Genomic DNA, 23,477 nt, shown 5'->3' with positions numbered 1-23,477 from the left:
AAAATCCATTCAACTCTAAAGGGGGAATTTGTATCTGAAGTCTGCAAGGTTTAGAGACCATACTATTATGTTCACCACACACTTACTTGTCACAATTATATGCAAATGACTATCCAGATTTTATACCCAAGGTACTTGTGTTTCAACAACACTGTTTTTATTTAAGGCTAAAGGATAGTTTTTAGACTTAAGGAAAAACATATGATAGCATATGCTCTCCTGGGAAAGATTGAAGGCAGGAGGAGAAGGGAATGACAGTGGATGAGATGGTTGAATGGCATCACTGACTTAATGGACATGCTGCTGCTAAGCTGCTAAGTCACTTCAGTCGTGTCCAACTCTGTGCGACCCCATAGACGGCAGCCCACCAGGCTCCCCCGTCCCTGGGATTCTCCAGGCAAGAACACTGGAGTGGGTTGCCATTTCCTTCTCCAATGCATGGAAGTAAAAAGTGAAAGTGAAGTCACTCAGTCGTGTCTGACTCCTAGAGACCCCATGGACTGCAGCCTACCAGGCTCCTCCATCCATGGGATTTTCCAGGCAAGAGTACTGGAGTGGGTTGCCATTGCCTTCTCTGCAATGGACATGAGTTTGAATAAACTCTGGGAGCTGGTGATAAGGCAGGGAGGCCTGGCGTGCTGCAGTCCATGGGATAGGACACGATTGAGCGACTGAACTGAACTGATGATAGCATCAGTTAAGAGAGGCATATTTAAAATACTAAATGCAGACTCAGCACTGCAGAAGCAGATACGTTGCCAGTCAATTATGATAACTTGACTTTTTGATGAGTAAAATCTCACATTCTGTGGAAATGGAGTTTGGGGGTGTGTGTGCAGTTAGCTGGAAGGATAGTAGGAAGCAAAATAACCCATTTTAAGAATGCTATCTAAAACTTCAAGGGAAGTCTGTATTCTATTCCCCCACCTCAAAAAAAAGGGGAGGGAGGGGGAGATGGGAAGGTTTTGGGGGGAGGGAGGTCACCCAGTAGTCATGGCTTATAAACTCTGGGAGTAAAGTTGATAAGGTGTGGGCAGAACAGTGTCTTTTGGAAACCTGGCAAATAAGGCACAATCCTACAAATGAACCATAAACCCAAAGAAAAATTCAGGTTTTTAACCAATTTTACTCTGACCTAAGAAACCGTGAGACAAAAAAAAAAAAAAAAAACAAAACAGAAGCCTGCCTTGGAGAGAAGCCAGGGTCAGCCAACTGTAGCAAAGCTTATTGTTGTTGTTTTCATAAGGGGGATGGATGTGGATTCACCAGTGAATGAGGAAGGCATAGTCAAAGGTGGTGATTCAGTTGGGAATAAAGCATCTCCAAAGCTCCCTTACTGTGAAGGGAACAGAAATAAGATAACAGAATTTACTAAGATCTGAGAGGTTGGACTGCCATTTCTGAAGTCTGCTACCTTGATGCAATTTGAGAAAACTATACAGATTTGGGGGTGGAACAACACAATTCCCGATCCAACAGTTTCTCTTTACTCAGCAAATAGAGGGCTGTGTAAAGGCCGCCCTGGATGTAAGTCTCAGAGCCGTGTGATGAGCCAAGCACAACAGCAAATAGATCCTGAACCCATTTGCATCTGAGGAGGAACTCAAGTAGGATGCAAAAAGAGTCGGGACTTACAGTGACTAAACAACAACAACTCTTAGAAAAGCAGTACTTGTTGGCAGTTTTCCAATGAATACCAAAAAGCTAGAAAACTCCTTTCTGGTTGGATAGGATGAGGGTGTCCTGATGCCTTCAAGGGGCTATGTTAATTTTCTCTCAATTCAGTTGCTTTCAACGTACCAGTTTGACTTTGCAGCAGTGACCAAGATTTTCTATCTTGTACTTCCATGACTACCTACATGGCCTTGCTTTTACAAATTGTGTAGGAGAAGAACATGCACTATGCCAGTATTCTCTTTCTGCTTCCCCACCCACATTATTAAAGCTGCTCAATTTAGACCCCAGAGGCATAGTCTGTAAACATCATTGTTTCACAGACCCCTTAAAAATCTAGTAAAAGACATGTAAGCCTCCCACTCTACCCAAAGAGGAGACTCTCTATACACACATCAATTATACACCACATGCCACATATATTTGCAGGAGTTCACGAACTCCTGAAAGCCCATTTATGGAAGCCCACGTTAAAAAGCCCTCACCCTACAGGATTTTTTTCACCCTGTTTTAGAGCTGCCAAGAGCTTTAAAAAGAGAGAGAGAAGGAGTGCAATGATGCATGTGCCTTTTCAGATAGCTTGGATAGTTCCATGAGTTGTTGAAGAGTCAAAAAGCAAATAAACGTCAATAGTTCTGAATCCCAACATTGTTTAATGACAACCTTCCCATGTTTGCCAACTTGCTGCTTAACAACAATCCTGTTGACACTGTGGAAAAGGCTTTCCAGGTCCTCCCAGGTAAATAAGACACTCCTACTGATCACCTGGCCACCCAACTGAACTCTTTAATACACACAGAATTCATGACGATGAGTCACTCTCTTTGCCAAGTGTACGTTGACATAGCATAGATTTTGCCTCTTCATAACAGCTTTTCATATACTAATCCCAGAAAAGATCATTATAAGAAGGCTTCTATTCTAAGCAAAACTCTATGACTGAAGTGAAAGGTGTCGTTTTCACATTTGTAAAAAGTGTAAATGTCTAACTTTTCTGAAACATTCCATTCCCATTGCTCTCAGGCCTAGCATATGACTTTCTGGATGGATGGAAAGATTTTGTTTCTTTTTTAACTTATTTCATTTGTTGCTGAGGTTAAGTCTCACCAATTTAAGTGCAATTCAGTATGTTACTGAGGACAGGGAAGCAAAATTGAAAATTAGAACATTCATCAATTCTTTAGAAACAAATGGGACAAGTGGTAGATTTCCCGAGGTAGAAAAACATGAAGAGTCAAGGCAAGCAGAACTTTTGATGTTGAAAAAGACAATTGTGGAGTAGACGACAGATAAACAGCATTGTGCCATTGCTGGCTCCACTGCAGAAGTAACTTGATCGCTCTGTACAACCTGGCATGAAGCCTCCGGCAGGAGGAAAGAACTATCCCAGGCAAGTAGGGGGTGGGGCGTGGAAGTTGTTAGATTGGCTTACCAAACCCTTCCCTAACAGCCAAGAAGGAAGCGGATTATCTATGGCTGTGACTAAGGAACTTATGGCCAACAAGACCAGTTGCCTGCACAGAATTCTGCCAAGTTCAGTAGCTTCAGCTTTCATGATGGTTTTACACAAGTTTGGAAAACAGGTGGGAATATCTGGGGGTGGGGGGGGGGTGGGGGGGGGAGAGTCCAGGAGATAGATTTCATTTTAAACAGTAAATGAAGATAAGCAAGATTTCCCCAATGCAGGAGAAGGATAAATTAGGAGTTGGGGATTAACATAAATACACTAACATATGTAAAATAATCAGCAAGGACCTACTGTATAGCACAGGAAACTCTACTCAATATTCTATAACAACCTATATGGGAAATGAATTGGAAAAAAAATAGATACATGCGTATGTATACGTGACTCACTTTGCTATACACTTGAAATGTGACACTGTTAATCAACTATACTCCAGTATAAAATAAACATTAAAAAGGTTTCCCCAAATCCAAAGTGATTAAATTCTAATAAGCCACCTTAAATGCTAGAGGTCATATTGGAGGAAGACAGATTAATGAGGACAGGGTTCCTGGTATAAGAGGAACCTGAACTGGAATTGTAGTTTCCTGAAATTCTTTAGGACAGGCATGTTGGATATAATTTAATCTCCTTTCACTCTTACATTTTACGTATGAGGGTGTTCACAGAGCATCTATGTCACTATATGACTTACCTAAGGTACAGCAGTTAGCAGAAAACCTGATAGACCCCTGAGGCCAAGTTCAGGGGCCCTGGAAATAGAGAATTGGATGCAAAAGGTATTACAGTGGAAAACCAACTATAGATTAATAACAACTGAAGAAACCACAAATTAGTGAGAAGGCACCAAATTTAATCAGGTGTTAGCATGATTGAGAATGAATTTTATTGCTTTAACTTCTTGGGTTAGGATTCCTGTTTTTTTAAAAAGCACATTCTAATCACTCAACTATGCAGAAAACCAAAACAATAGCTATAGTGAAGGGGGTTTCACCATTACAAATGTCAAGAAAATGGATGATCTACACAGTTCCTCTTACTTGAATAGAAAATTCTTAGAAATGTCATTCAATGATTTGTCCATAGTGTGAATGATTTAAAATGAAGACTTCTAATTATTTCTAGCGATAAATTGAGAACATATTTTAAGTTAGGCAGCATTATTGGACTCTCATATTCACATGAACTTTATCTAAGAAGCTGAAGGTCTAAAAACCTGTAGTAAAAAAGGACACTTTGACTTTATTAGTGTTTTAAAACTCCAGTAGAACCTTCTCCAAAGAGTTATAATATCACACAAAAGTAAGGGAAAGACTTCTAAGAAGTTTTCTGCAGTTTATTAAGGAGCTTTACTGGAATTTATTTTACTTTTATTATTATTACTGAATTAGGAAAAAGTGACCTTTCTAGGTGTAGTCAGAAAGTCTGTTTTTTTTTTTTACCTATTATGATTATTTGCTATAATAAGGTCTTTGTTCTATATACTGAATATAATTATTTAATTATGTGTAGCAATGAAATTTCTTCACTATTGTATTTTTTGTTCTTAATACAGAGTGATTTGTTGTTGTATTTCAGTCACTAAGTATGTCTGACTCCGCGACCCTGTGGACTGCAGCACGCCAGGCTCCCATGTCTTTCCCTATCTCCCAGACTTTGCTCAAACTCATGTCCATCGAGTCGGTGATGCCATCCAACCATCTCATTCTCTGCCACCCCTTTCTCTTGCCCTCAATCTTTCCCAGCATCAGGGTCTTTTTCAATGAATCGGCTCTTCACATCAGGTGGCCAAAACATTAGAGCTGCAGCATCAGTTCTTCCAATGAACATTCAGGGTTGATTTCCTTTAGGATTGACTGGTTTCATCTCTATGCAGTCCTAGGGACTCTCAAGAGTCTTCTGTAGCATGTCAAGAGCCCCATGAACAGAGTGATTAAGATGTACTTTAAAAAAATATGGATCTAAACTCAAGCTAAAGAACCATAAAATTCATTTTAAATCCTAGTAATACACAGTTATAATTTGGTGCTCTTTCTTTAGCTAGTTTGTAGTTTCAATTGTTAGTTATCTACAGTTGTTTTTTCTTAACCTTGGCTCAAGACACAAATTATCTACTTGGCCACCTAATGTGGTGCTGGCAAGGCCACAAAAGAATTTACTGGGGCCCAAAAGTTAAACATCTTTCAAATGACTCCAAAGAGAATGTCTGAAAGATGTGAACTCTGTCCTTTTTATTTATATAATTTTCTTTTTATAACTATTTAAATTTTATGGCTATGTAGATATTCAATAATAAAAATAAACTACATTAAAAGTAAGCCAGTGGTGATACATAAAAGACATAAAGAAAGTAATGTCTAAAGTAGGTTGGACTCCTCTGAAGATGAATACAGTAAAGAAGCAAGTGCTATACCAGTATAATTTGTATTACCATTAATCACCAGAGCCTATGGGCTAAAACCTTATCCAGACACTAACCTCATAAGAGAACATGCAGAATATTTATAAACTATTTTCATTAAAAAAAAGCACCACATCTTCTATCACTTTTCTTTTAGAAATATCATGAATAGAATATCCTGTAGAATTTGAAATACAAAGTATGAAGAAGAAGGTGTATTGTGGTGTTAAGGGTGATGACAGTGGCTTATTTAAGGACCAGGACTTGTTTCTTAGGCATGAAAAGGCAATACCAACAACCAAGCAAGTGATGAATTCATCCTGCCAGGATTTAGGAATAAACTGATGAAGTTCCAAGCAGAGTGACTCTGCATATCACTCCCATCTCTGAGAAACTGCCATAGGAATGTTTCTCAATTATGTTTCCAGTTGAATTATCAGAAAGTGTTAATCAGAGCAGTAACTTACCCTTCAGAGAACTTCCATATTACTCATGGTATTTAGACCATTCTAATTCCAAACAATGTAAAGAAACCAGGAAAGAATCAGAGTTCACTCTTCAGTCACTGGTTCTTGGAACTTACTTGAGCCAACCTACACCTGCCAACACCTTTTTTTGTTGTTAATTTGCATTACTCTCTTGATCTTAAACAGATGGAGTCTTTAAAAATTAACACAGATATTTAGGATTTTTGTCTAATTTGGTTATTGAAATGATCAATTCCCAGACTATGTCTTGTGTATACATTCTAGTCCTAAACATTATAGGCTCCTTTGGATCTTCTGCTCACAAGCCCATGGCACAAGCTACTCTCCTCTACCATCATGATCCTTGAGGGAAAATGGTCTAATTTCATGTATTTCAATTGTACCAGTAAAATGAAAGAAATGGGCAAAGTCACTCATGATTGAAAGGGCAAACTTAAAAGAAGTCTCAGTAATGTTCAGGTATTAATAACTTTAACACATTAACTGTTATAATTCCATTAACCTATGTATAGTATCTTTTTAAAAACTGAAGTATATTTGATTTACAACGCTGTGTTAACTTCTAGTGTACAGAAGTGATTCATATTTTTTAACATGATAGTTCATATTTTACTATTATTTTCTTTTCCATTGTAGTTTCATAATTATTTTTCATTATATTATTTTCCATATTCTTTTCTATTATAGCTTAATACAAGATATTAGCTCCCTGTGCTATACAGTGGGATTTTGTTGTTTATTTTATATTTGGTAGTTTGTGCCTGCTAATCCCGAATTCTTAATTTATGCCCCCATTTCTCTTTGTTAACTATAAGCTTGTTTTCTATGTCTGTGAGTCTGTATCTATTTTGCAAATAAGTTCATTTGTATCATATTTTAGATTCCATGTGTGATAGCATATATTTGTCATCCTCTGACTTCATTTAGCATGATAATAATATAGTGTGATAATGATATGCTATCTTTTTATAAACACAAAAATTAAATATTACAAATTCACAACACAATGTCAATTCCAGAGTTGGATGGAGTGCTATAATTGTTCAACCACAAACACTCGTCCATGAAGAAAACAGTTTGTTGAAAGGAGAAAAGAGAACTTGTATTTCATCTCTAAGAAAGTTGCACAAATATCTTAAACATCACTTTTGTCAGAAGACGATAATATAGGTAAAGGTACTTGTCTTATTAAAAGTCAAAATGTCTGTTTTATACTTATTTACAAAAACCCTTTGGCATACTCAAGATGAAAGAGAGTAGTAGCCTGAGTTGAGTATTCATTTATTTTTTCAGTCAGTGCTCAGTAAACAAAGAGAAAAGCAGCAGAAGAGGGGAGAGTTCCCTTTTCCTTTCAGACTTCAACCTGTAAATCTAAGACAAGCCGCCTAAAAGTTTTAGGTACCCACTTGCCTAGACAAATATTTACATAAACACACTGGTACATGTGGCGGGTGTGTATGTGCTTATGCTATTGGCTGGGTTAGGGATGTTATTGTGGGGAGGGAGAGAGTGCAACCGATACACAAGCTGGGGCAGAGAGAGAGAGATGAGAGAGATGAAGTCACTTGCTTACGGAGATGGGATCTGGACCTGGGTTTGTGCATTACCTTAAGTCCCATGTTCTATCATTATACTGCACTGCCTCCCGACAGCAACCCTATAAAATAACCTCAACAACTGAAAAGATCTTAAGTGGTGGTTTTCTCAGAGTATAGAAAGCCTAAATCTCTCCATGGATTATCAATAATTAAATGTCTTTTCAGAGCAAGTGTGTTGGTCATTCAGTCATGTCCAACGCTTGGCAACCCCATGGACTGCAGGCCATCTTGATATGTTCATTAATTCATTCATTGCTTCCTTTTTTGATATCTTCAGTCTTTCTTTCCTTTAAAGTATTTACTGAGAATCAATTACATTCCAAGCATTGCTCTTATCACAATTATTTTTCCTTTCAAATAACTAACTAGCAAACTAGAAAATAAGTTACTGTAATCCTATGGAGAAAATAACTCACATACACCTGTGTCTGCTTTACTAACATCAAATGATAACCTATTTTAAAAAATGAGCACTGAAACAAATGCCACCTAAATTAGATATTCACCTGGGGGTCTATGAGTCTTAAATAACTAAGTCAGTGATTAAATTATAGCAAATTGAAGAAACAAGCGTCTAGGCAGTAGTGGTTGGTGGGATGCAGGGAGAGAACTATGAAAGAAAATAAAATGAATAGGGTAATTTATCTACCTTTACACTGAAATTGTATCAAAAAGCAAACTTGTCTTCTTACAAACCCTTCCTTTCCTCCATAAAATAAGATGGGGTCTTTAATGAAGTTATGAATCTTTGTTGCTATCCAAATTGGGAGCTCAAATTTGAAATATCCATGTTGGCAACTGACAAATACTTCCAACGGAAATTCTGATGTATTTTCTCTTGTGTAGTCAGTTTCTTTTAAGAAACCAGAATTATGCTTGAGGTGTAAGTACATAACAACAAAAACCCCCCACAAACCTGATAGAAAAAATAAATCTTTTCTCTAGAGATGACTGACTGTTCCTTTGTGAGAAGTGGACTGCAGACTACTACCCTTGAATTTTACTCTGGAGGACATGGGCACCTTCCTACCTACATCCAGCCCAGTATTACTGCAGTAGCCCAGGCATCAGTGGAGGTGTGCCATCATTTTACGTTTAAATGGAATGGATTTGAACCTTATCCTGCAAGTGACAGAAGCCCCACATTGCTCATAGTTTTTCCAAAAATTCTGGCAGGGGAAAGAAAGAAAGGTAAGGATGGTGTATGCTTTTCTTGGTCAACTCAGGCTCTGAGCCACTTTTCAGTTTGTGATTTTTTTCAGACTGTGATGTTCTCCCCACGAACGGTGTCTGTATTGTACCACATCACCTGAGGCGGAATACAGTGCTTTCTCCTTGATTTATCCCCTAAAATATCACAGTAGTTAGTGTGACTGTGTAGAACATCTTATCGAAGGTTTGAGGATAACAAGGGAATTTAGTTAACAGTATAGTGCCTCTTCTGACTTCCCTGGTAGCTCAGATGGTAAAGAGTCTGCCTGCAATGCGGGAGACCTAGGTTCAATCCCTGGGTCAGGAAGATCTCCTGGAGAAGAAAATGGCAACCCACTCCAGTACTCTTGCCTGGAGAATCCCATGGACGGAGGAGCTTGGCAGGCTACAGTCCGTGGGGTCGCAAAGAGTCGGACACGACTGAGCAACTTCACTTTCACTTTCATAGTGCCTCTTGGGATCCCCAGGTGGTTCAGTGGTAAAGAATACACCTTCAATGCAGGAGACCTGGATTTGCTCCCTGGGTTGGGAAGATCCCCTGGAGAAGGAAGTGTAGCTATAGTTGAGTTTTAAATAACCATTTGCTTTTTCTCCATCATACTTCATGGTCCTTGGTATTATAAATCTCACTTTTTCTGCCACAGGATCACAGGCAAAACCTTCTCCACATTGATAAGTTTGTGGACCATGGGCAGGTTGCCCAACAACCTCAAGATCCAAATCCTTACTGGTCATGCCAGGACCCTCTGATTAGGGAGGGGGCAGAAACTTAGAATTTCTTGAGTATCTACTGTAGGTCCTGCATGGTAGATCTACATTCACAAGGACTGAGCAAGCAGGTCCTAGCGTTCCTGATCTTACAGATAAGGAGGCTGAGATCAGAGAAGTAACTCACATAAAATCACATGGGTATAGCTGTAATATGTACCCTTTCATCAGATTGTGGTGTTAGGGAAAAAAAGATGTTAAACTGTATTTTCCAGTATAGGATGTTCCCACCCCCACTGCTGGGGAACTTTGTTTCTGAGACTTTCTCAAACAGCTTCTCAGCTTCTCTTAGCAAGTGATAAGGATTCACTGTAACTGCCTGGAGCAAAGAGCCTCAGGAGTCCAAAAGAACCCTTTCCTGTGTCAAGCAGAGGGAGATTCAGCAGTTAATTTCAGAGATCGATAAGTAACTACTGAGTTGAGAGATAAAAAAATAAATAAAACTCTAAAGTCAGTTGAGAGATCCTAAAGCTAATGGCAAATTGCCTTTTTTTTTTTCAGGATTTTATTTATTTATTTTTTTACTTTACAATATTGCATTGGTTTTGCCATACGTTGACATGAATCCGCCATGGATTTACATGTGTCCCCATCCTGAACCCCCCTCCCACCTCCCTCCTCATCCCATCCCTCTGGGTCATCCCAGTGCACCAGCCCCGAGCGCGAGCACGCTGTATCATGCATTGAACCTGGACATTTGAAATAAAAAATTTGGATTGATGATAGGCTTAGAAGGGGTAAGAGGATTAGTTGGAGACAAAGGGTGGTAAATGTGTATGCATATGTGTTCATATACAAGTGGATACAGACATCCACAATTTTATGGCCTGCCTTTAGAAAACCACTTAACCAAGAATTGAGTTTCCCTGGCGGCTCAGCTGGTAAACAATCCGCCTGCAATGCAGGAGACCTGGGTTTAATCCCTGGGTTGGGAAGATCCCCTGGAGAAGGGAAAGTGGATTCTGGCCTGGAGAATTCCATGGACTACATAGTCCATGGGGTCGCAAAGAGTCGGACACGACTGAGCAATTTTCACTTTCACTTAACCAAGAATAGAGAAAGGTATCATTGTAGCCACCCTACTCTGTGTGTGTGTGTTGTAGTAAAATATATTATAAACATAAAAATGTTTAGAAAAGTTAATGTTACGTGTGTAATTCAGCACATTCACACTAGTATAACTATCACCACTAGCTAGCCAGAATTTTATTATTCCAAACTCCACACCTCTTAAACAGTAAGTCCCCATTCCTCCTACCCTTTAACCTTGGTCACTATTCTACTTCTTGTCTCTACGAATTAGACTGTTCTAGGTACCACGTGTAAGTGGAAGCAAACAGCATTTGTGCCTTTGTGCTAGGCTTGTCTCCAAGGTTTGCCCTGTTTGATGAAGAAGGGTAGGCTCTCTGGTATCATTGACTAGTGGCGACAACTTCTCTGGGGTGAAATACTTGGTTTGATCATGTCCAGGGATAGCTGTGATAAAGAAACTTTATAAATATGCAGATTAATCAAGCAAGAATAATGTCTGTTTTCATAAACATTGGCACTAGAGCAGATCGGCAAAATTCAAAATTACAAAAGGAGAGCTTTATGTATACATTCTGCATATGTGCATGGCAATATTTTGATTCTAGGAGGAATATCAAACTTCTGTTTATTTAGGAAAGTTTACCAAGTTCCTACTATATTAAAGATATCAAGAGAATGAGGTAAAAATAGTGTTCTCAATAAAAACAATGTGAAAATTGTGTTTTTTATGCCCATTATCAGCCATTATTATGATCTCTAAGATATTATATATAATAAGATAACTTAAAAGGGTTAAAAACTGGTTTTTAAATAAATGGTTTACAAATATTATTTGTAGGAAGAAAGTCATTTCTACTCTGGGGGAAGCACTGCAGTTTCATACAGTGGAAAGGATATTAAGAACAATATAATTCTGGCAAAATAATGCTTAGAAATTGAAAGGCATCTTACAACCTGTAGATGGAAGTGGGTAAATTGAATAAAATATAAAGTGTCTTCATTTTTTTCCTGAGCTTGTTTGCCTTTCTTTCAAGGGAAGGTTTGTTTGATTTGTGTGTCTATATGTGTGTGCTTTATTTTTAAGAACTTTTTGACTCTTTCAATTTCTAGTGCTGATAATCATACAAGCTTAGAATTTAAACGGTACAAAACTCTGACCGTCATTTTTTATTCTCTCTTCGGACCATCACTGGGGAGTATGGAAGTTGAAGCAGAAAGAAGGTCTGAAATTGGTGATGCATAACCTGAGCCTTTCTCTATGCAAGACTTTGCAGCATATCTGTGTTTGAATCATGCCTCTCCTGCTTATCTATAGTTTTGTGATCCAGCAGGTTACTAAACCTCCCGGTGCCTCAGTTTCCTCAAATGGTGAACAATTATATCCCTCATAGTGTTATGAGTGTTAAGTGAGTTTCAGGTAAAGCACCTGGGCTTTCCAGGTGGCTCAATGGTAAAGAACCTGCAATGTGGGAGACGCAGGTTCATCCTTGAGTTGGGAAGATCCTTGGAGAAGGAAATGGTAACCAATTCCAGTACTCTTGCCTGGAGAATTCCATGGATGGAGGAGCCTGGTGAGCTAAAGCCGATGGGGTCAAAAAAGAGTCATACACGACTGAAGTGACTAACCATGCACTAAGCACCTAGATTAATGCCTGGCACAGACTAATTACCCTCCGCTGTTAACTGTCAACCCTCGAGCCTCACTTCTTGACGTTCTCTCTAGGCTCATGTGTTTTCTTCAACTTTCTTTAACTACCCTCTTGGTTTATCACACTCCTATCCAAGCTTTCGGCAAAGCCTGTCCATTCAACCTTCAAGATACATCCAGATTTGACCATTTCTCATGACTTCTATTGCATTTGAAAAAAAGTGATAGCTGCTCAGTCATATCCAGCTCTTTGCAACCTCATGAACTGTAGCCCACCAGGCTCCACTGTCCTTAGAATTCTCCAAGCAAGAATACTGGAGTGGGTACCATTTCCTTCTCCAGGGGATCTTCCTGACCCGGGGATCAAATCTGGGTCTCCTACATTGCAGGCAGACTCCTTATCATCTGAGTCACCAGGGAAGCCTTTGGCTCAAACTGTCAACTCTTCCTTGAACAACTGGAGAAACTTTCCACTGATTTCTCAGTTTCCTTCCTCCTTTCTGATATTTTATCCAGAGTAGTTCCTTTAAGTTGTGGCCTGTTATGTTACTCCTTTGCTGAAGGCCCTTCAATTTTTTCCCGTCTCACTCAGAGAAAACTTTAAGTCCTAGCACAGCTTTTCAGGTGGCATCTTATCTGGCTTGACGACCCCTTGAATCACCTCTTTTCTCTCTTCTCTCTGTTCCAACTGCTGATGCCTTCAAATGGCTCATGTAGCATCCCGCTCTTGCTACTCTCTTTTCACAAATACCAGGATGGCTAGCCTTGTCCCTTTATTTCTTTCAGTCTCTTATCAAATAGGTCTTCCTTCCCTGATCACTGTGTGGAAACAGCATCCATTTCCCTCCTCACTGTATACTTTTTCTATTTTACTTTTCTTCCTTGCACTTTTATTGTTGTTCAGTCACTCAGTCATGTTGGATACCTCATGAACTGCAGCACACAGTCCTGTTCTCCACTATTTCCTAAAGTTTGCTCAAACTCATGTCCACTGAGTCGGTGATGCCATCCAACCATCTCATCCTCTGTCATCCCCTTCTCCTCCTGCCTTCAATCTTTCCCAGCATCAGGGTCTTTTCCAGTAAGTTGGCTGTTTGCATCAGGTGTCCAAAGTATTGGAGCTTCAGCATCAGTCATTCCAATGAATATTCAGGGTTGATCTCCTTTAGAATTGACTGTTTTGATCTCCTTGCTGTCCAAGGGACTCTCAAGAGTCTTCTCCAGCACCACAGTTGAAAGGCATCAATTCTTCAGCACTCAGCCTTTTTTATTGTCCAGCTGTCACATCCATATGTGACTACTGGAAGAACCATAGCTTTGAGTATATTAACCTTTGTTGGCAAAGAGATGTCTCTGCTTTTTTAATATGCTGTCTAGGTTTGTCATATCTTTTCTTCCAAGGAGCAAGCGTCTTTTAATTTCATGCTTGCAGTCACTATCCTTGCACTTATCACCACCCAGTATATTATCTATTTTCTTTCTCCTTGATATGAGAGATAATTTTCATTCAGGCTGTATCCCAAGGGCCTAGAACACTATTTGGCACATTCCAGAGGCTCAGTAGACATTGAATAAATGAATAAAATAATGTATCATTTTCTAAGAGTGACTTTGTTGGGACCCTCATTTCAGTGATTGGGCTTCCCACTGCAAATGGATTTGCATTTATTTATCAGTCTATGAAAGACTGGGTTAAAAAGAGCTTTTTTGTTTTTTTTCTATCATAAATTCCTCCCGAGGTTTGGACATGGTTCCTCTTACTCACTTGTTCAGAGCCAATCAATGTCACCCTTTAGTCTGCCAAAGTGGTTGCTGAGTGATGAGGCATTTTATCCCTCTGGGAGCTTAAGGTACTGGCTGTGTGGCATGTACAGTTGCTGCTGGCTATAAGCAAAAATCTAAGATTGATCAAGCCGGAATCTCGTAGTAGGGAGCACAGGCAAGGAATGTTTGGACTCTGGGTCAGCTCAGAGGGTCTTTCAAGTCCTCCCTTCAATACTTGTGCAGGATTTTAATGCTCATGAAAGCAGAGCACCCCAGAGAGTTGGCTGTAGTCTAATACACTGAGGGATCCCCACAGAGCTTCAACCACAGCTCTGCAGGGAGAACTGAGCCTCTCTGGTGACTAAGCTCATCATATACTTTTATAACTTAATTTCGAATAAGATATTATTTGAACCAAGAAAAAAGTCCCATGTGGATTTTGCTTTTAGAGCTGGAGAAGTAAAGAACTTGGCTTTTTCTTATTAAGATCACTTTTGTTTTCATGCTGTAGTGCTAATATGTGCTGTGTGCTAAGTTGATGCAGCCATATCTGACTCTTTTTGACCCCGTGAACTGCAGCCCTCCAGGCTCCTCTGTCCATGGGATTTTCCAGGCAAGAATACTGGAGTGGGTTGCCATTTCCTCCCCCAGGAGATCTTCCTGACCCAGGGATTGAGCCCTAGTCTCCTATGTCTCCTTCATTGGTGGGTGGGTTCTTTACCACTAACGCCACCTGGGAAGCCCAGCACTAATACAATGATTGCTTAATAATCTAGTGGTCTTACTCTGCTTGGCTACTGTAACACACCACCAAAGACTGGATGATTTAAAGAAGAGAAATTTATTTCTCACAGTTCTGGAGGTGGGTAGTCCAGGCTCACAGGTTTGCTCCTAGTGAGAGTCCGCCTCCTGGCTTGTGGATAGCCATCTTCTGGCTGTGTTCTCCTATGACTTTTCCTCTGAGCAAGTTCCTGGAGAGAGAGAAAAAGGGGGAGGGGGAAGTCTATCTTTCTCTTCTTACAAGGGCACTAACCTCAGGAGGGTCCCCCACACAGGACCAAATCCAAATCTAATTATCTCCCAAAGGCCCCCACCTCCAAACATTATCACATTGGTGGTTAGGGCTTTAATACATGACATTCAGTCCAAAACAGAGGTTAACAGCTTTGAAGGCAGAGTGACCTGAATTCAAATCTTGGTTGAGACAATTACAAAGTACATTTAGGCAAATTCAGGTGGTTCAGGTGATGGAAAAGAATCTGCCTACGGCGCAGGAGACCCAGATTCAATCCCTGGGTCAGAAGATCCCTTGGAGAAGGTAATGGCTATCCACTCCAGTGTTCTTGCCTAGAGAAATGCATGGATGGAGGAACCTGGTGGGCTACAGTACATGGGGTCACAAAGATTCAGACACAACTGAGCAACTAATACTTTCACTTTTAGGCAAATTACTCAACTTTTCTAGGCTTTGGGTTTTTAGATCTGTAAAATGGACAGCCAACTACCTCACTGAAATCCTACTGGCAAAGTACTGCCCTCTCTATAGAGCAAATATTTAGATGGCAGCTGTCATTTCTGTCTTTTAGATGCCTCTCTTTACCTTATGTAATTGCTGAAAATATTTTGGGAATTAATACATATCAGAAATAAAAACTGTCTTATTTCTGATGTGTATTAAAATGTATTATCATCCCCAATGGAAAATGGCTTTATAAGTTCTTAAGTTTTTTTAAGATGCCAATTTTCATATTATGTAGGAAATGTATGAAGTATTGTTTTATTACCATAAAACAAAATAGATTGTAAGAATTTTATAATTAAAAACTCTGCACCTGTGTGCTCAGTCACATCCTACTCTTTGCAACCCTATGGACATATAGTTTATTTTAAATCAATCTAACATGCAAGTAGAAAGTAAATGTGTTCTGAAATATATATACATGCCTATTTTATTTATGTGAAGAAGCTAGCTAAGTTTTAAGCATATAGTAGATGTTTAAGAGATCTTAACTTCCCTTTACCTCAATATCTACATAAACATTAACATAAGTTTTATATAGAAACCCATGACCAAAATGTTAGCATTTTAATTTTTTAAATGTCAGTTTCTATTTTAAACATTTTTAATATTAACACTTTTTCATCTGCCTGACTTCCAAAATTTCTAATGCAGGCAGTAAGAGCTATGACAATTCTATTATCTAGAGTGGGCCCTTTAAGTTGCCAATCACTATTATGCCATTCTTTTGCTAAAATGTTCACTGCCAAATTCAATTGTTTATTAAGCCAGAAATTATTAAGAGCCTGCTGTGGAACCTCCTTGATGGCCCAGCCATTGAGACTCTGAGCTCCCACTGCAGAGGCAAGGTCTGATCACTGGTAGAGGAACCAGGATCCTGCATGTTGTGTGATGCAGCCAGGAAGTCTTGGGGAAAAAATAAAAGTGTGCTGTCTGCCAGGCACCGCACTAGACAGTGAGTGCATAACACACGTAAGATCCCTCCCCTGAAGCAGATTAAATTCTAGTGTGGAATAACAGATGATAAGCAAACAGCCAAAACAACTTCAGATTTTCAAGAGTACCAGAAAAAAAGCCAAAGGATAACAAATGAGATATATATTCCTTTCCATATCTGGCCAGGGAAGGCCTCCCAGAGGTAGCACCATCTGAGTTGAAACCTGAAATCTGAAATAATCAGCCAGGCAAAAGGCAATGAGGAGCACTGTATTGAGAGGGGAATGCAAACCCACGGCCCCCAGGGCATCTTAAAGAGAGTTTAACTCCTTAAAAAACAGCAGGTAGGCCACTAGGAACATAACAAATAAGTGAATCTGCAAGGAGATGATGGGTGAAGTAGGCAAGGGCCAGATCAGATGATGTAATGTAGTCCAAAAGAAAATTATAGATTTTATTCTGAATTAAGGAGGAGAGTGACATATTAATAATTTTATTCCATATTAAAATGACAATGATACACTTGGCAATTGTGTGCTGAATCTGCTGCAGAGGGGAAGAAAAGTGAAGGCTAGGAGCCCAGGCTGGTGGCTTTTCCATAATCCAGACTAGAAGTAATGGTGGTTTAGACTAAGGTGGTAGTAGTAGAGAGAAGGAGAAAGGGAGAGATCAGACTCTTCAATTTGAAACTTGAGCAAATGAGAAAAAATTGCTGGAGGGGGGAAATTTTGCACAGGTTTTGACAAGATGGGGAGTTATCAGGAGTTCTGTTTTTAATATGTGAAACTTGACATGTTTATAATATAAAAGTAGAAATGTCAAATGTTGTTGGATATGGGTCAAGGATAAAGACATATATTTAGGAGCTGTTGGCATCTAAGTGGTATGTAAATTCACTGGGTTAGGAGAAAGTATAGCAGGAAAAATTATAGTAGGCACTTGATCAAGTTCTGTAGCACTTGAACACTTAGAGGTCTCATTTATTATAAGAAGGATCCAGGAAAGAAAAATAGTGAAGGAGCACTCAGAATAGAAGAAATAAAAGAATGTGTCATTGAATAATATCAATGATTGCTAGCAATTCCTGTGCTAAATACTGCATTAATTGCTTTAAACTAACTTAATCCTCATAATTTCAAAAGGTAGATAATATTACCCCATTCTAAAGGCATAGAAACTAAGGCATAGTTAATCAATTTGCCTGTTTACACAACTCATAAGTGGCATATCTAGGACTCAGATGAAAGTTATCTAATATGAAAGACAATATTCTTAATTGGGACCTGATATTGGTCCTCTAATTTGCAAGTGAAAAGTAGCTTTTTTACCCCCTTAATAATATCAAATCTCCCTACAAAATAAAATAAGATGATAGGAAAATATTCATTGGACTTGCAACATGGAGATAGATTGCTTCAATGGAGAAAACTTTTCAAGTGGAACATTGGTAACAGAAGATAGATGGGGCTTAACAAGTCATCAGGAAGTAGGCAGTAGAAACCACAGTGTTAGATGGCTCTTGTGCAAAGTTCTATTGCAGAAAAGAACAAAGCAATGGGGCTGCAGCTATAGAGGGATTTGGACTCAAGGGAGGTATGCTGGTTAGGTCATCTGGGAAGCAGACCATCATATGGAGATAGAAGTACAAGAAATAGTGAAGAGGGAGCAAGAGTAGGCAGCAAAAGCTTTGAGATAATGACACAAATTTGAGACCTGTGAATGGAGGAGGGAAAGGCAAAGAGGATTTGGTCAGGAGAGACTACTGTGCAGCTCTGAGAATGTCTCAGGAAGCTCTGTCATAAAGACTGCCCAGAGAGGAGTCTTCATGAGGCAGAATGGCAGGATTCAGGAGCCTTGCCATAGTCAGTCTGGTTAGGGTTATCTGAGAAAAGCCCTGCCCTGACTTAAATGCTGCAGTGGATGTCCAAGGTGCTGCATCTGGAGTGTCTCAGCTAACTGAGCTCCTTATAGCCGACCAGCAAGATCTGTCTTAAAGGCCATCACAAGAGGAGGGCTGTTTTTGAATTTGACTTTATATGCTGATGAGAATCAAGGTAAAACAGAGATAACACAGTTACTTAAAGTTTACAAACACTAGAATGGGACTTAACTTTGCCTGTAACACCAGAATTTTAGGCAAAAAATTTCCCATTTAAATATTGATTTAAATGGTCCCAACAAAAGTATTATGTAAAAATCATTATCCAAGGAGCTTATCTAATTGAATATCAAGTCTGGACACTTCAACTCCTCCAACTTGATAGAATAAAAAACTCATTTTAAAAAATAGGCAAAGGACTTATAGACATTTTCTCCAAAGGAGACATAAATGGCCAACAGGTATATGAAAATGAGTTCAGTACCACTAATCGTCAGGGAGGTGCTAAATCGAAACCACACTGAGACATCATCTCCTACTTGTTAGGATGGTAATTATAAGAAATAAAAGATAAGGAAGGTGAGGTGAGGAGAAACTGTGACCCTTGTACACTGTTGGTGGAAATGTAAGAATGGTGTGCCTGCCATAGAAAACAGTATGGAGATTCCTCAAAAAATTAAAATAGAACTACCCTAAGATCCAGCAATCCCACTTATTGGTATTTATCCACAATAATTGAAATATGGATCCCAACAGATATCTTCATTCTGATGTTCAGTGCGGCATTATTCACAATAGTCAAGATGTAGAAACAACTAAATGTCCATTAACAGATGAGTGGATAAAGAAAACATATGTGCACACCACAAGGAAAATTACTCAGCCTTAAAAAAGGGAATCCTGGACAGAGCCAAGATGGTGGTGAGGGGAGACACGGATCCTGTGCTCACCAGACCTAAAACACTTACCAGGCCTTAGTGGGGTGCCTCTGACAGACAGGAGGAGCCCTGGGGCAACCAGTCCAGTGTTACCCTTCAGGGGCTGTTGTTTTTTATTCTTTGCCATTGTTCTGTTCTTTTTTGTCTCCGCACCCTTTTTTTTTCTTTCCTTTGTTTTCCCTGCTTCCATGGCTTGTGGTATCCAAGTTCACAGGTCAGAGACCAGGCCTGAGCCCCTGAGGCAGGAGCTCTGAGTGTGAACTGCTGGATTAACAGAACCCTAGGTCCCAAGGAATATTAATTGGAATGAGGTATCCCAGAGGTCTACATCTCAACACCAAGACCCAGCTCTGCCCAACTGTGTGCCAACTCCACTGCTGGAAACCTCAGGCCAAACAGCTAATAAGATAGGAACACAATGCCACACATTAAAAAAAAAAAAATGAAATAACAAAAAATTGTGTTAACAGGTGAGGTGTATGGAGAGAGTAGCATGGAAACTTACAATGCCATCTGTAAAATAGATAGCCAGTGGGAATCTGCTCTATGACTCAGGGAACTCAAACAGGGGCTCTGCGACAGTCTAGAAGGGTGGGATGGGGAGGGGGATGGGAAGGAGGTTCGGGAGGGAGGGGACATGTGTGTACTTATGGCTGACTCTTGTTCATGTTTGACAGAAAACAACAAAATTCTATAAAGCAATTATCCTTCAATTAAAAAATAAAATGGCAAAAAAAAAAATATGTTACAGATGAAGGAGCAAGGTAAAAAACTACAAGACCTAATAAATGAAGAGGAAATAGGGAACCTATCTGAAAAAGAATTTAGAGTGATGCAAAGAAGTTTCAAAATATTGAAAATAAAATGGAGAAAATGCAAGAAACGTTTAACATATTTAACAAAGGCCTAGAAGAAATAAAGAATAAACAGGGATGAACAACACAATCAGTGAAATTAAAAATAATCTAGAAGGAATCAAGAGCAGAATAACTGGAGCAGAAGAACAGATAAGTGAACTGGAAGGTAGGAATGACAGAAATAACTGCTGAGGAACAGGAGAAAGAGACAAGAATGAAAAGAACTGAAGACAGTTCAGAGACCTCTGGGACAATATTAAACATACCAACATTCAAATTATAGGGGTCCAGAAGAAGAAGAGAAAAAGAAAGGGTATGAGAAAATATTTGAGGAGATTTATTGTTGAAAACTTCCCTACCATGGAAAAGAAAGTAGCCAGCCAAGTCTAAGAAGCCCAAAGAGTCCCATACAGGAGAAACCCAAAGAGAAATATACCAAGACACATGTTAATCACGAACAAAAATTAAATACAAAGAAAAAATATTAAAAGCCACAAAGAAAAACAAAAAATAACAAAGGAATCTGCATAAGACTAACAGTTGATTTTTCAGCAGAAACTCTGCAGGCCAGAGGGGAGTGGCAGGATATATTCAAAGTGATGCAAGAGAAAAACCTACAACCAAGATTACCCAGCAAGGATTTCATTCAGATTTGATGGTGAAAGAAGGAATTCCTGCCATATGGGACAACACAGATGAACTGTGAGGACACAAAACAAGCCTCAACAAATTTAAGTGGCTACTAAACTTAAGAGCGCAAAACACTTGGTAAATAAATGTCATTCAAACCTTTTTATTACTATGCCTGTGAAATGATGATAGAAAGTTACAATTGCAAAGTCTGAGTGATAAGGTACCACGGTGAAATGTATAAAAGATCACAAGTTTAGTAACCTGAAAATTAAAAAAAAAAAAAAAGAAACCCTTTTTGATACTGAATTGATGATAAAGCCAACAGACATGAGTCAAAAAGTATTGGAAAACTAACTCTGTGCAAAGCACTAGTCTTGTTGCCTGCTTAATTAGATACAAGGTCAACTGTGTAAGTTGCAAAAAACAAAAAAGGGGGGGGGTGGATTCATGCTGTGTATATTGTTTTCATTGGGCTAGAAGACTAAATACCTTGACTAATGTTTTGAAAACATACACACACTGCAAAATTTAAAAGCCTTCACAGGTTACCAAAAAACAGACAAGATTTTTCTGTACTAGATCAAAGTACACACACCTTTTAAGCAAATACACCACTTGTGGAACAACACTTTAATATATTTTCCCTCAGAGTTAATGGGCTTCCTATTAGAGGCAGAGTAATTCCTGAGGTCTCAATTGCTTGGGGATTCTTGGTAAAATTACTCTAATAATCTGAGGCAGCCTGAAAGCAATAATATAGCAAGCATACAAAAATATTCACAGCTACTCTCTGTTCCCTGGGAATTCAGATGAGTAATCCCATATGGTTAATAGTACTTGTTATGTATGGTTGAGCATGATTCCAAAACAATAGAAATCACCAAGGAATAATAAGAGGGAGTTAAAAACGGAGGGAAATTTGCCTCATTGAAGAAAATAAAACTACTGGCCATTTTGACCAGTGGTTGCCAAGACCATGTCTTCTTCAAACACAGTTAGATGCTGATTTTGTTCAAGGACTGACTATGAAAAAATTTAACTCATTCAATTACCTGTTTCATAACAACACAGTAATGACGTCAGTACAGACAACTGATTTCTTTCTCTTGTTAGGCTATGGATTTTTCAGCTTCTATAAAGCTATCTGGGCTTTCCAAGTGATTCAGTGGTAAAGAACCCACCTGCCAAGCAGGAGACATGGATTCAATTCCTGGGTCAGAAAGATCCTCTGGAGGAGAAAATGGCAACCCACTTCAGTATTCTTGCCTGGAGAATCCCAAGGACAGAGGAGCCTGGCGGGCTACAGCCCATGGGCTTGCTAAAGAGGCACATACGACTTAGTGACTAAAGAACAACAAAAATGGGAATTACTATTATTATTTTTTTACTTCTATCAGTATTTTATTTTATTTTTATTTTTTATTTTATTTTTTCTTCCATTTATTTTTATTAGTTGGAGGCTAATTACTTTACATATGAGTAGTTTCGTGGGGAGACAGCAAGGGTGACAATGTGTTCCCTCTCTAGTACTCTGTATTTGTGAGGGGATTTCCTTCCAGGAAGGGCAGGGTACTGGACTTTATGTCAGTTCTAAACAATCCCATGAGTGCTACCTTTGCGTGAGGACCCGAGAAGTGAGATAAAAAAGGTCTCAGACTCATAAATTAGGAACCATAACTGCCGAGCAAAACTGATTTTGTGCGCTCAGGCAATGGGATTAAGTTAATGCCACAAGCTCTATGGTTTGTGAAAGGTAAACTTCTGGCTGAAGAGAACAGCAATAATTATTCAGAATTCCTGAAGTAGGCCAACCATTTGTCCAGAGGGCAAAGAAATCCTGCTTGACTAGCTTCCACTCGAAACCAGTGTCAAGTTCCTGACCTTATGAACTCCCCAGAACGATATTAGGTGGCAAAGGAGGGGCTGTTCTCTTTCGCTTTTTTCTTCTCTCTCCTTTGCTAAAAATCAGAGCAGGCAATGTGGTCATGTTTGCATTGGCATTCCCATATTGTTTCTCAGAGAATTGTTATATTTGATAATAGACTTCCATCCATTATAAGGTGGCAGATATTTTTCTTTCTCCTTCTTAAAATGATAGTGTTCATTAAGGGAATTCTTAAAGTGGCTGGAGTTAGTAGGTGAATATGTACATGATTGTAGAGGTACTGTCTACATTTAAGAAGACATTATTGTATTGTTAGTGATCTGCTGCCTTTCCTCTGAGTATTTTCTGAGTGGGGCTGGTGACAGTTGGTCCAGGAACTGGAGAAAAGTAAGAAATGTAATACGACTGCCTAAAGTAGCAGCTCTTAAAATATGAGATGTCACAGATCGCCTTGAAAATCAGGTAAAAACTTGGAAGTACACTCTTGGCAGAAAAAAAAAAAAAAATTGTTTAAGCTTACAAAAATTTATATAGAATCTCAGGAATTTCAGAACCCTCTTGATATGCATCAGTGAGCCCTCACCCCAAAGTTTATGAATATCAGGTGAGTCCTATAATAATTTTAAAGACTTCCCTGGTGGCTCAGATGGTAAAGAATCTGTCTGCAGTGTGGGGGACTCGGGTTCAATCCCTGGGCCAGGAAGATCCTCTGGGGCATGGCAACCCACTCCAGTATTCTTTCCTGGAGAATTCCATGGACAGAGGTGCCTGGTGGGC

At 39.2% G+C, this 23,477-nt stretch overlaps 1 long non-coding RNA gene across 1 annotated transcript in view; it reads right to left on the bottom strand.

Moving 5' to 3' along the window:
• LOC133060908 (uncharacterized) overlaps positions 1 to 23,477 on the bottom strand; it is a 45,305-nt gene that overhangs the window by 3,609 nt on the left and 18,219 nt on the right. Inside the window, exon 2 of the long non-coding RNA XR_009693863.1 lies at positions 14,906 to 15,024. This is a non-coding gene — a long non-coding RNA (uncharacterized LOC133060908). The remainder of the gene's footprint in view (positions 1 to 14,905; positions 15,025 to 23,477) is intronic.

Source organism: Dama dama, chromosome 8 (genome assembly GCF_033118175.1).
Source record: "Dama dama isolate Ldn47 chromosome 8, ASM3311817v1, whole genome shotgun sequence".
Lineage (NCBI taxonomy): Eukaryota > Metazoa > Chordata > Mammalia > Artiodactyla > Cervidae > Dama > Dama dama.
This window is presented reverse-complemented; position numbering and strand designations above follow the sequence as displayed.